General features: G+C 41.0%; 1 long non-coding RNA gene and 2 pseudogenes across 2 annotated transcripts; 1 reads left to right on the top strand and 2 right to left on the bottom strand.

The window, feature by feature from the left end:
* Positions 1 to 22: 22 nt before the first annotated feature.
* Positions 23 to 1501, top strand: LOC146712188 (uncharacterized). Its single transcript, XR_014919014.1, has 2 exons — positions 23 to 1150; positions 1466 to 1501. It is a non-coding gene; the product is annotated as an uncharacterized LOC146712188 (long non-coding RNA).
* Positions 1502 to 4148: 2647 nt separating this feature from the next.
* LOC146712187 (uncharacterized) lies at positions 4149 to 5178 on the bottom strand (annotated as a pseudogene). The gene is made up of 6 exons (XR_014919003.1): positions 5171 to 5178; positions 5023 to 5073; positions 4889 to 4934; positions 4740 to 4804; positions 4561 to 4663; positions 4149 to 4446 (listed from the first exon to the last, which is right to left on the bottom strand). The product of XR_014919003.1 is annotated as an uncharacterized LOC146712187 (transcript).
* A 1073-nt stretch (positions 5179 to 6251) lies between these two features.
* Positions 6252 to 11371, bottom strand: LOC146712186 (uncharacterized; annotated as a pseudogene).
* Between the last annotated feature and the right edge of the window lie 2055 nt (positions 11372 to 13426).

The raw sequence follows: 13426 nt of genomic DNA, 5'->3' as shown, positions 1-13426 counted from the left end.
GACTTTAGTTTACTTCAGTCATATTCAATATAAATCAGGTATCATACAAAAATAAAAATAACTTCAAATTCAGCAGGGCTGGACTGGCACAAAATATGGGCATTTTGACTAGTGACCGGCCCACCATGGTATTACAGGAAAAGTCAAAAATCCTTTAAAGCCTTTATAATTAAACTTAAACCTACACCACCTTCCCTATTCTGGTATTCTAAACAGTAGCACACAGAAACAGTTCAGAACTTCCCTTCAACTCATTCCTGTCACCTGAAAGGTAAACCTGTTTCTCCATCACAGCTCTGATGATTCAGTAAGGACATCTCCTGGTTTCATCTTCATGTTTCCCTCTCACCACATATCCAAACCGACATCATGACCAGCAGCTTTACAGCTGTGGCTCCAGCAAACATCAGCTGATACTAGAAATTAATATTAAATAAATTCTAACAACAGCTGATCAAGCTTAAACGTGCTGCTGTTGTTTAATTCGACCTCCGCTGGTTTCCTCTTTCTGGCGCAGAGAGAAAAGCCGATCAGCTGATCATTGATCAGTTTCATGATTGAATTAGCAACTTTCTAGCTGAAGTAGTACGGCACAAATCCCGTTCCTTTTCACCTTAACTTTAAAGTTTGACCTCCTCGGCTGTAATTGGTCCAGCCCAGAGTCGATCATGACCAACTGGCCAATCCACCACCACTCATTTATACCGTTAAAAAAAGAAAAGGAAGAAAACCCCATCGGCCAATAAAAACGAAAAATCACGAGCAGCCCACTGGGCAAATGCCCGGTATGCCCGATGGCCAGTCCAGCCCTGAAATACAGTCATGACAATAAACGAATATGAGTTCAAAGACTTAACAACATTACTTCAGTTGCATTACACCAACATAAAAAAACAGCTTTTACCAGTTGCGTCAGATATCTAAAGCAAAGCCGTTCCTTCCTTTAAAGGACCTTGAAAAGCTTATCCACGCATTTATTACATCCAGTGTGCTGCCCCTTTAAGGCAGGCATGATCATTTGGGTGTGTGTTTTTTGTACCAGCAGACTTGCCGTAGTACCTCACCAGTGAAAAACAGTCCTATAGCCAAACTGTTGTCTGTTCCACTTTTTGTTCACTTTTTCTTGCTGAGCCTGAGAGAGCACATGCCTGTAAGTAGTTGCTATCTGTTTTGTAAGCTTTCCCGCGATAGTTTTGTGTAGCAGTTTAGAGGTTTGTGTGGAAAACTTTCTTTTGTGAGGTAAAACGGCCGCGATGCTAACACGTTAGCCCGTCTATGGGATTTCCCATGTAATGTTAGCATTAAGCTAATCGCTAAATGCGTGGGCCTAATAACCAGTGAAAGGGTTTGGATAAGTTTGTGTTTATGTGTTATATACATTGTAGTGCATGGCTTAATGTTTGATGTTGTAAAGAAAATGCAATTACAGCAGAAATGTAATATTTTATTTTTGTTTCTGTACCAGTTTTACAGTGCTTCAACAGTAAACATCTAAAACGTATCCGCTGACTCCTGGATGTTTATTGTGGACCTGTTAGCTATCTGCCAAGCTAGAAACCAGCTTCACACCCTAGTGAGGGCAGAATATCCAGATTGGACGACTGTAACTCCCTCTACTCGGGCCTCCAACACTCTTCTCTTTGCCGGCTCCAGTTAATTCAAAATGCAGCTGCGCGTCTTTTAACCAAGAGCACCTGGCTGCAGCCACTGTGGAGCTCCACAGTAACCGGAAACACGTGACCTCCACGGTAACCGGAAACACGTGACCTCCACGGTAACCGGAAACACGTGACCTCCACAGTAACCGGAAACACGTGACCTCCACAGTAACCGGAAACACGTAACTTCAGTTAAATCGACTTTGACAGCGAAAACTAAATTGCGTTTTTGTTACTATTGATGCTGCTGAGAAATAAAAATGGTTTTAAGTGGGGGGTTTTTAACACTCTGGGTTTGTTCAAAAAAATTCACCATCCCCTAAATTGTTCGTGGCCAAAAGTGTACAGTGGTCCCTCGCTATAACGCGGCGCACCTTCCGCGACACTTGCTGTTTCGCTGATTTATTTATTTGTTTTACAGTACATCGTGTTGTGCGTTCTGATTGCTGTAGACCATTGTCAATCAATCTAGTCCAGTGTCTCCTGTACAGGAGCGGTCCCTAATAGGCCCACGGACGGGTCCCGGTCCGTGAGTCCTTTGGTACCGTTCTGCGATAGTTGATCCTCCGATGTGAAATGTATGGTTGTAGTTGTGTGTCTTATTTTGAAAGAACAATTTACGCGTTACCATAGCGACCAGAGAGCATTAAGAAGCAGAGAGGAGGATGTCATTGTTGTTGGCACACAGCTCAAGTCACGTTTATTATTATATTTACAAAATACCACAGTTTCTTTTTTTAATTCTTTTGTTGTATTTATCCGCGACACCTTAAAGGTCGTTCCCTGAAAATATTGTCTGACATTAAAGTGGTCTGTGGTGCAAAAAGGTTCGGGACTCCTGCTGTACAGTACAGAATGCGTTTAGCTTGTCGAATTTACATATATCTTCGCTAGCAGTGTAACTCTGAAGTGCTGTACTGTATGTTTGTAAGTTTTCTCCCAAACAAACACAACAATGCCGACGAAACGTTTTGCACCCTCAAATGCACCTTTAGGTTTCATTCCATGATACTGGACTTATGTTTCTACGAAGGTTTGAGCTCTATGAGTGTTTAAACAAAAGAGAAAAGTGTGAAAATGTTTATGCCTGTCTGAGAAAAGTGTATAAAGCATGTAGTGAGGGGTTTTACAGTCTTAACATCTGTAATAATTGTAAAAAATAAAGTTGGCTACTTCATGGATTTCACCTACCGCGGGTTATTTTTAGAACGTAACACCAGCGATAAACGAGGGACTGCTGTATTATTAATAGTAGAGTCTGGGACATCTAATTGATTAACATCAACATTGATTATTATGCACTATTATTTTTGTTCAAGGAGAGCAAAAAATATAAAACTCTCTCAGCTTGTTTGTTGCCAAAAATGGCCACTTTTTGTGTATGTTCACAAAATGCTATAAAATGTAGATTTCTTAAAACATTTTTCTACTTTTACCGACGTGACTCTTTAAAATAGCACCAGTCCTTTTCATCAAAATTGTATCTAAATTTTTTACTCTTTATAGCCAGTTAGGTTATATATTACCATTAACTTTTCAGATAAAACGGTGATAAAGTCCTAATGTTTTCATGAAACTTCCTTTTTTTCCCCATCTGAGCATCGGGGAAAAGGCTGTCTTGCAATTGTTGAGGTCACTAGTGTGTGCCCCATTTCTTCCAGGATCACTCTCTTTATAGGTTTTAGTGGACTCCTAGTACTGCGACGTGGTTTCATGGTACAAAGGGATTGTATTCCAAGATCTGGGAGACTGTAGAAATGAGCAGTGATGCCCTTCCTACCATCTTTCCAGAAAAGTGATCTGGAAGCTGTTAGGCTGACTTACAGCAGCAGCACTTTCTGCACCTGCAGAAACTCCAGGACACATTTACTAACGGTGTTTGTTGCTGTATGTGCAGCTTTGAATTTTTTAATAATATATATTTTGTTAATATTTTGGCTATGGTGTCTTGTTATGAAATGTACAAGAGTAAAAGTGTTTTTAGCATGTGCTTCAAAGCTAAGTTTGACTGGGAAACTCAAAGCTCAATAGTCTGTATCAACAGAAATTCACTGCAGCCTGTGTAATATTTATTCTACTCTATCTTGCAAATACATATTTGTGTGGCAATGTCATGCACAACACACAACTATTAGATCCTTAAGATCAAACCCGTGTCATTGTTTTGGTCCACTCCAGTGCAGTAGTCAAAAAAAAGAATAAGTGAAGTGTCCACAGATGGCCAGGATAGAGCCCAGAGTGTTAATGTTTAAAATGTATAAAAATATTATTGATTACAATTCTTTACTGTTAATATCAACAATAAGCTTTTTATTTTGAAAATACAAGTTTAAAAAAATGCTGTTACATTTACATTTAATGCTGTTACACTGTAATCCTTTATTATAAGTATGGACACAGAATCAAGTGAACAACATTTTGAAATAAGTTTAATTGGAATTTTGTACTATGCAAAAAACAAAACAAAAAACAACAACAACAACAACAACGACATATTAAACAAACAAACACAGCCAGTGCCTTCATTTGTCCATTACATGTCAGACATAGCACTGACCCTTAGCCCCTGCTCATCAGCACATGCTTTCAAAAAGAGCTCCATGTCCTCTGCAAACTGAAAAACAAAGAGGAACAAGTCCCTTGCTCCAGTGTCTTCTTCCTCTGACATGTCTCTTAAGACCCTCTGCTGGTCCCCTTGATTTAAGGACAGATATTTTGGCATTGTTACGTGTCCACGGAAAAGTGCCCACTGCACAGCAGGACGCAGATCTTCAACAACTGCTGGCTCCTGTGTCAGGCAAACGGGGATGAAAACATAGTTATTTCTCTGTTGCACAACAGTTTTTTAACAGTTATTCAAATGTCACTAACCATGTAATTACTGTTTAAAGTGAATACTGACCTGACTGACTTCCTGGAACTTTTTCAGTCTGACAATGGGCACGTGTTGTCCTGCAAGCACAGCTTTGGCTTCCTCTCTCCAGTGTGCAAATAGCTTGCCAGAGCTTAACAGAAAATGTTGATATTGTTAAGGTGTGTAAACTTTGACACAACATAAAACAGAAGTCAAAATATAAATACCTCCTGAGATCAAAGTTCTCCATCAACAGCAAGCACCACCATTTACACAAGTAGGGCATGTCTGACTGTAAAATATTAATATGAAACATATTTAACAACTTTCAAAAGATTCAAGATTCCATTGCTGTGAAAGTAAATAGAATACTTACTACAGTATAGTCAATATGGTGCATCCAGTGCCACGTACAGAGCAGACTATTTGGAAGAAAAAATAAAAATGTCCTTTTTTTAGAAGCTTAAATTAGCTTCTGTATGAATCTCAAGAAGAGAAGAGAAAAATTACCATCAGCATGAAGATCCCACAGTCAACTCCATCGTCTTGGCTTGGAAAACCCTGTATTACATTGAAAATAAAGGCTCGTTAATAAAATCCCTTAAAAGAAGACTAGTGTAATTCATATCATTCACCATACACTTAAACTAGCACATACCTTCAAGTCAAAGCTCTTTTTTTCTGACCACTGCCCGGGAATGATCTTCACTGCAAGATACCTTTTTTTTTTTAAAGACAGTTACATTCACAAGTTAACAGATGTCATGATGATGGGTGTGAAATGTTTATTGCTAATAGCACCAACTGTAACTACAGGCCTTAGGAACACGACCTCAACAAAACAGCATAACAAAATGAAAAAGTACAGTCACATGCTCACAGTTGGTCAAAATAAAGCATTTACAGCTTTAAGTTAAGGTTGGCATATTTTATAAACTAATTTTTAATGGTCTTTTATGTTAAACTAGAACATTTGAAGACCCTATTTATGTCTGAAAGTCATCTAAAGACAGCATCACTGACTTGATCATAATGTGAAGATGAGAAATAGAATAAAATGTTGAAGCATCATGCTGATATATCCATCCATCCATCCATTCGCTTCCACTTATCCTTTTCAGGGGCGCTGGAGCCTATCGCAGCTGTCATAGGGTGAGAGGCGGGGTACACCCTGGACAGGTCGCCAGTCTGTCGCAGGGCCAACACACAGGGACAGACAACCATTCACACTCACATTCACTCACACATTCACACCTAGTGGCAATTTGGATTATCCAATTAACCTATCCCCACAAGCTGCATGTCTTTGGACGGTGGGAGGAAGCCGGAGTACCCGGAGAGAACCCACGCAAACACGGGGAGAACATGCAAACTCCACACAGAAACTTGCTGATATAGTTTATAAAAAAAGCATGTGAGTGTACTGTATGTGTGAACACTCAAGATCAGCAGAACATGATCTGGGATGCACTGAACAGGTTCCTGAAAACTCCGGAACAAACCAAAAATGCTTATAAAGATGTGACCTCAAAAGTGAAACATATTGTTGGCCACCAAATCCTGCCTTGGTGTTTATTGGGTCAAGAAAGAGGATTTCTCTTTTAGGTGGCTTCAGTACCTAAAAGACAGTTAGCCATGACTTCAAACCTGAAAACAATGTCATTGCAAGCGATCACAATCAAAGACTTTTGAAACTGCGTCATAAAAGCTTGAATACATCTCAGACACATAGCAAAATCCTAACAGTTTGTATGTGTAAAAAACAAGACTTACACACAACTGGAAATGACCAGGGGTCCAGAGAGGGAGAACTATGATGTGCATCCTCTGAGCATCAGTCTGAAACAGAATTGTTTTTTAAGTATCCTGTATATGAACTCTCACCAAAGTTATAAAAAAAATCATTTTGATTACTTGCTTGTTTCTTTAAAGGACGGTACACTTACAGGAAAGGACTGCAATGGATCACAGCCATAGGGTGCAAGCCAAGTCCGGGTGACATACAGATTTTCTATGTAAATGCTTATCCCCTAGAATGTAAACAAAAACATTTAAAACAACAACTCTCTAAATTAAAGCTTGACAATCATAATATACAACATACAGTACCTTTGACTGGACAATTTTAGTGATAAGCTCAAAACAGCCATTTCCAATCTGAAACAGAAAAAATCATGAAAAAAATGAATGTACACTTTATTATTTCATATTCATAGAAAAAAAATACTTACAGTCGATTCCATTTGTTTGTTTAAACCCAGTGTCCAAAAATCTGCCCGCATGAGGCATCCAGAAGACGTTTCAACAATCAGCTCATCTTTGGGTCTGCTGATGTCCAGAACATAGTTGAGCTAAAAAAACAGAGAGGTGTCATAGACTGTGGATGACCAAATCAGATAAGCACTAAAAGTTGCACTTTGCAACATCTGAAAACTTTAACATACAAGCTGTTGTTGGCCAGGGTGCGGTACAAAACACCATGATGAACGGCTGGCCAAAATGTTCTCAGGCTTTGTCAGAGTTCGCACGGTGGTCCACACAGGTCAGGAAAAGTTGCATCTGTTGAGACCTTCTATTGGCTTTCTTGTTGTCAACTCTTTCCTGAGGTCCTATAGGGATTTTAACAGGTTTCAGACAAAACACTACATAGAATGCACATTAAATACATACAAATGCAAGAAAAATAAGCACTATCTATAGAAGGAAATTCATTTGAAACAGCATGTAACAAATTCGTTTATGAGCCATCAACTACAACAAGATAATGAATGCAAGATTATTATTTCACCTATATATGACAATCACTATTCAAAATAAGAAATTTTACCAGTGTCACCAGACATTGAAGGTGCTGGGTTCAACACCGTTTCAGTGATTTCTCTGGGTTTATTGCACACCTGTGGGGCTAGGTACACAAAGAAAAGAATATACTCACAGATAGGAACAAACCTAACATGTAAACAATGGTAGCGTTCTGGTCATGAGACAATGCATGTACTTACCTACGACAGCTTGACCCAGTGCCGACAATGAGATATTGATCTGTGTGTTTCTCTGCCATGGAGCACAATGAAAAAACATTAAAACAAGAAGGAATGTTGTTGTAACGCAAAAAAAGTGGCAACATGATCATTGTACGAAAACTAGACGATTCCTAGAATTATGAAATCACTAACGGCAAATTTATTTAAGAAAGACTCTGTCCCAACCTTTGCGATCAATTTGCAAGACTTCCACGGTATCCATGCGTGTTTACGGCTACTGTGGAGGTCACGTGTTTCCGGTTAGTGTGGAGGTCACGTGTATCCGGTTACTGTGGAGCTCCACAGTGGCTGCAGCCAGACCCTTCTCCTTTTAACAGGTACGAGAATCCATGAACACATAACTCCAATTTTAGCCAAACTACATTGGCTCCCTGTTAAATATCGTATAGATTTTAATATTCTTTTGTTCACTTTTAATATTCTGAATAATTTAGCGCCCAGCTATCTCTCTGAACTACTCCACTTATACAATCCCAACAGAGCACTTAGATCGTCCAATCACAGGCTCCTAGCACAACCTAGATCTCGAATGAAGTCGAGAGGTGACCGGGCCTTTGCATCCGTGGCACCCAGACTCTGGAATAACCTCCCTGTTTATATTCGTACAGCCGAGTCGATCCAGTCTTTTAAATCACGTCTTAAAACGTATTTTTTTACTTTGGCTTTTGATTCTGTCTAGTTGGCTGTTTTAGCTTGTTGTGTTGTTACCTATTGTTTGTTGTCCTCTTTTATTGTTTTTTTTAACTGTCTCATGCTTTTACTGACTGTGAAGCACTATGGTCAACACTGTTGTTTTAATATGTGCTATATAAATAAATTTTGATTTGATTTGAACATCTCTGATACATTAGCACTGAATGACCTGGTGGTTTATGTCCATCTAAGATTACCACAAAGTAAAAGATCTGTCAGCAAAATTATGCAATATTTTAGCCACACTATTGCCCCGATCAGATCAATGAGTTGGGATTTTCTATTCTAAGCATGAGCTACTGTTACAGCAACAGACATTAATACTACTGGTGTCCCACACAACAACTCAATGTCCACTATGTGAAGGAGCCAAACACAGGCCTGCTCTTCTCGTTAACTGAGATAAACTGCTGGCATATTGGTTTTCCATCTATACTGTCCAGTCTCTCCTGGTGGACACACAGCAGCATTGTTTAATCTCATTCGAGTCATTGTTGACCTTAGCCATGTTTTTAGTCTTCTGAGAGCACTGAAGCTTCTTTCAGCCCCAACTGAGGATACTGGGATGACTAAAAGCAGCCTGATAATTGTCATGATAATAAATACTAGTTAATCTACAGCACCACATCATCAGTCAGTCACCTGTGAGCTCACCTCTTCACCTCCGAGCTACAACATGGCAGAGCTGCCTCTGTCACCTGATCAATAACAGTGAGACACTCCACATACATGCAGTCACACATGTGCTTCAAATACAGTCATGAACCACCACGTCATCATCCAGTTTCACCTGTGACCTTGTGTCACCATTGCTCTCTGAGCGCTGTGTTGGTTCTTCACCTGACAAATAGGACATACATGACAATAAGAATAAAATGTGGAGCTGCTTCAGTGTTTCTGTCACTTTGTGCAGATCTTGACTCGTCAGTAATGTTTGTAGGCTGAGTGCGTTTTTACAACAATTTGTGCAAACTGCACTACAAGGTGGAATATTTGCAAAATCATGACTACCTCATGATATTTTGTCTCAAAAATGAACCCTATGAATATATCAGTGCCATTAGGATGAAATTATTGTGTCACCAACATTTTAATGTTAGACATATAATTCTAACAGCCTCTGTAAACTAATATCCGGGCTGCTCGAGGCTCCGTTTCCTCTGACAGTTTCAATCAAAATTAGAAACGCTGCTCTGAGACTGAGAGAACTAACAGTGCTGCCTGTTGTGCAGTTTACAAAACACGTTATTCATGGTTACATACAGTTTTAGACTGATGTGGGCCAAAGCCTAGCATAGCCTGTAACGTTACTATGACGGACACATTTTATGAGTGAGCTTGAGTTTGTGACTTACAGGTTTCTCTGAAAAATACTTTCTTATATCCAGGTTCTTTCTCTTTGCTGCCATCCTCCTCTCCTCCTCACAGCGCAGGCTTGCCGCTGCTAAAACTAAACAGAGCTCCCTGAAAGGCTCAGCCAATCACATTGGCCATATTTGTCACATGACGTAGCACTCCAGTAAAGAATGTAATTTAACTCTTTCTGCACCGCTGGGAGATCGTTTTTTTTCTTTCTATTGGGTTGTTTTTCTTTACTCGAACAGATCAAATTATTGGTGGGGACACGTCCCTTCCGTCCGTGCCAAATCTGCGCCCTTGGCTGTGTGAGTGAAAATGTCTCAGAGCAAAATAAAAATGAGTTTGTCAGGAAACCTGTTCAGTCATCAGGTGTTTGTGTCACAGTGTCTGATGTAACAGCTGCCAAATACAAGACGTCGTTTTCTCTTTGTCCAGCTCAGGGTTAAGTGGGGGAGGCTGTCATAGGGGAAAAGGTGGGGCACCCCCATTACTGCCACCCACAGACTACGTCCACATACACAAAAAGAATCATTCCCAGCTGTGTTTCATATCTGCACTTGTGGAGATTCAAAGGTTCAAATACAGAACTGCAGACTGGTGGCTGCTGTCAAATACAGCTGACACCAACATGATGAGTTCACCTCGTGCCCACTAGAGGCCAGCAAAGCGAACCACAGAGGGACCCAAACACTCGAGCGTCCCACTGAGAGAAGCAGAACTCAGTTTGCTGTGTTTCACAGGTGTTCCTGAACGCATCACTGTGACCCTGAAGAAAAGCTGAAACTCTTTTCCTGAGAGGATTTCTGCAGCTGACGAGCATCAGATAATGAACGAACACAGATCCAAACATGAGTTTGATGTCTTTGAGTCTGTCCTGTCTGTGGATCATGGCACTGAAAGAATGTGATGATCTCAGAAATGAAACAAAATCTCAAGACGACTGAGAAAAAACATCAAATGTTTAAACTGAGAAAATATTAAAAAAGGCTGATTTGAACCTGCTGGCAGCAAAAGGCAAACATGACAACAAACTCCATGTTTTATATGAATAAAAATAAAGAGCTGCAGAAACATCATCTGGCATCGCGTCAGGAACATGACGGGTATAAAAACAGAGGCTCACCAGGCTGCAAACAAACACTGAAAATCTTTAGAGCAATTCCAGATCAGTTCCTCAAACTAAATCACTTCAAATTCATCAGCACATCAGAACATCTGGCATATCTAAGCAGGCATGGGGGGTGGGAGGGGCTTGAGCGCTTCTTTATGGGTCCCACCAGTGGCCTTTTCTTGAGGGTTTTTTCTTTTCATGTGTGTGTGGAGTCCTGTCTGTGCCCCTCAACAATAATATTTAACTATTAATCACAATTTGTTAAATAAAATGAGCTGGCTCGCAGCAGTCACATGACTACCATTAACCAATGATCGCTCTTAACGGCAGAGCGCACTGGTTACGAGGTGGGAACGAGCTCACAAAGAGCCACATGGGTGGTGCAGAGCTGTAGGACAAACTGGGAGACAGACTGATGCAAAGGAAACCAGTAAGCAGGTGAACAGCGCACACTGTAGCCTGTAACACACAGCAGTGTCAGCTTATTATGGACACGTTCAGCTGTTTTGTGGCAACTGATGAGTTGAAACAGACGAGCGTGCTGTGTGTGCAACAGCACGACAAACATCACCTGTGTGATGCTCGTCAGCTGCCAGCTCACTGGGTACAGCAGGCAGGGGTCTGTAGGTCTGTGCACCGTTTTAGGGAACATCTTTAGTTTCACAGTAAGCTGCAGGGCTCTGTTTCTATAATGTTTTTCTATCATCACTTTATTATGGATCAGGTGTAAAGGTGTCATGTGTGGATACTTAAGTAACAGATCAATACAATAGCAAAGTGTTCTCAGATGGGCAGCACGTGGAGAGAAGATGGAAGGAGGAAGAGAGTCAGACAGTGATTCACAGGCAGAGTTGATTTCTCACAGTTTTGTTGCCTTGTGTTTCCAAGCACTGTCATTTTATTATTATCTCATAACACGTGTTTAATCAGCTCCCATCTCTCCTGTGGACTCTGTAATGTCTCAGACCGACAGCAACATTGTACCCATCAGGTAAAACACCGGCTACGTTTGCTCTGCATCGTCCCCACATGATCACAGTGATGTAACATGATGTGCTTCCATATGAGGTTCTTGATGAATGTGTTGTTGTTCTCCAGCCTGGTTTTTTAACTTTGAGCCCCTTCAAACGTCACTGCACGGCCCTGCCTCTGAGGAGCAATCTAAGTGTGTGAGGGGAAAGGACCAAAGAAGACTGAAACATCTTTTCTACCATTGAAAAAACAAAGTCAGAATTTCAACTTCCTGATTCTTCTTCTTCCAATTATCTGCTCGTGTGCTCTAAGTAGAGAAGCCCAGACCTCCGTCTTCCCAACACCACCGGTCCACCCGAGAGATGTAATCCAGCACGTCCTCCCCCAGGAAACAGAGACAACAACACCGAAAGAATAAATGAACTCTAATCAATATATTACCTGTAAATTCAGTCAAAATGCTTCCAGAATAACCCAAAATCATGACTTGTGAAAAAAGTTGAAGCCTTTTTGTCCCACGTTGTTTGAACAGTTCGGTCCACGAGACATGAAAGGAGGCTGATATTAATAATATATATGAATAAAGTTAAAGCTGTTGAAACATGCAGTAAACACTCGTGTGAGTTAGGAGATTTATAAATAAACTTTATCACCAACACACGGTGATGGACGACAGTCAGGGATGATCATTACAGTAAATGAATGTTTACACTGGCAGGTGTAGTTTTTCTTCTGTCAGCTGACGGTGTTTCACAGTTTGAGAGCAACAATGAGCACAAAGACAGAATTCAGGCGTGTCCTTGATACTCTAATCCATTCAGTAATCAGATTACAGTCACAGTCATGTTCTTACTGCGTGTAACTAAAGTTCATCGGTGATGCTTTCATCTTCCTGCCTCTGCACTCAGCTGCTTTCAGTTTGGGTGGAGGAAATCGCCGTAGCAGCAACATTACACACGGAAAATCACAACTCTGACTTTAATGAAACGTTTCCTCTTTAACATTATTCAGTAGGAACCACTGAGAGGATTTTCCTCCTCGCTGACTGAAAATGTACCAACTCTGACTCAAGCATCACCACAGAAACACGTGTGGTGGGGAGATGAGGATCTGCTGACTCTGCTGGAGTTTGCTCTGTGATAAAGACATGAACAGTCTGTGCAAAGTAACCTCAGGCTGTCAGAGCTTCAACACAACGAGGCCGAGCACAAGAAATAAGACAGCGAGAGAGAGAGGGCCTCTCCTGAGTCCTCACATATACACACTATACTATGCTAGCATCACCATGGCAACTGCACAACAGCTCCATCACATCCCAGTGCGCTCTGATAAGCTCCTCCTTCTCCACCCTTCAAGGCCTGTGTACGCTGCTGGGTGGACCTATGATGCAGAGCTGCCCAATCACAGCAGCACACAGCAGACATGTAGCATCAACAGCTCATCACATCAACATCTGTCAGCTGTCTGTGTTTATGGTAAAGCTGATCCTGACTCTGTTCATGCCCATGATACTGGTCCTGCCTGAGAGCTGCTCATCATCACCAGCACAGACTGAAAGTCCATCACTTCCCTTTATCAGCAACGACTCGCGGTCTAAACTCCTTTTAAGGAAAAAGATGAAGCAGGAAAGGAAACAGTTTCAGGAGCATCATGTAGAGACGTGCAGGATAGAAACACAAGCTGAGAGTCGCAGCACTGTGCAGGACCAAAAGCTGACGCTGCAGGACAAACGGAC

Source organism: Copadichromis virginalis, linkage group LG3, assembly GCF_057382275.1.
Source record: "Copadichromis virginalis isolate Kocher_CV1m ecotype Utaka linkage group LG3, C_Virginalis_male_GT1.1, whole genome shotgun sequence".
Classification (NCBI taxonomy): Eukaryota; Metazoa; Chordata; class Actinopteri; order Cichliformes; family Cichlidae; genus Copadichromis; species Copadichromis virginalis.
Note: the sequence above shows the minus strand (reverse complement) of the source record. Positions and strands in the feature narration are given on the sequence as shown.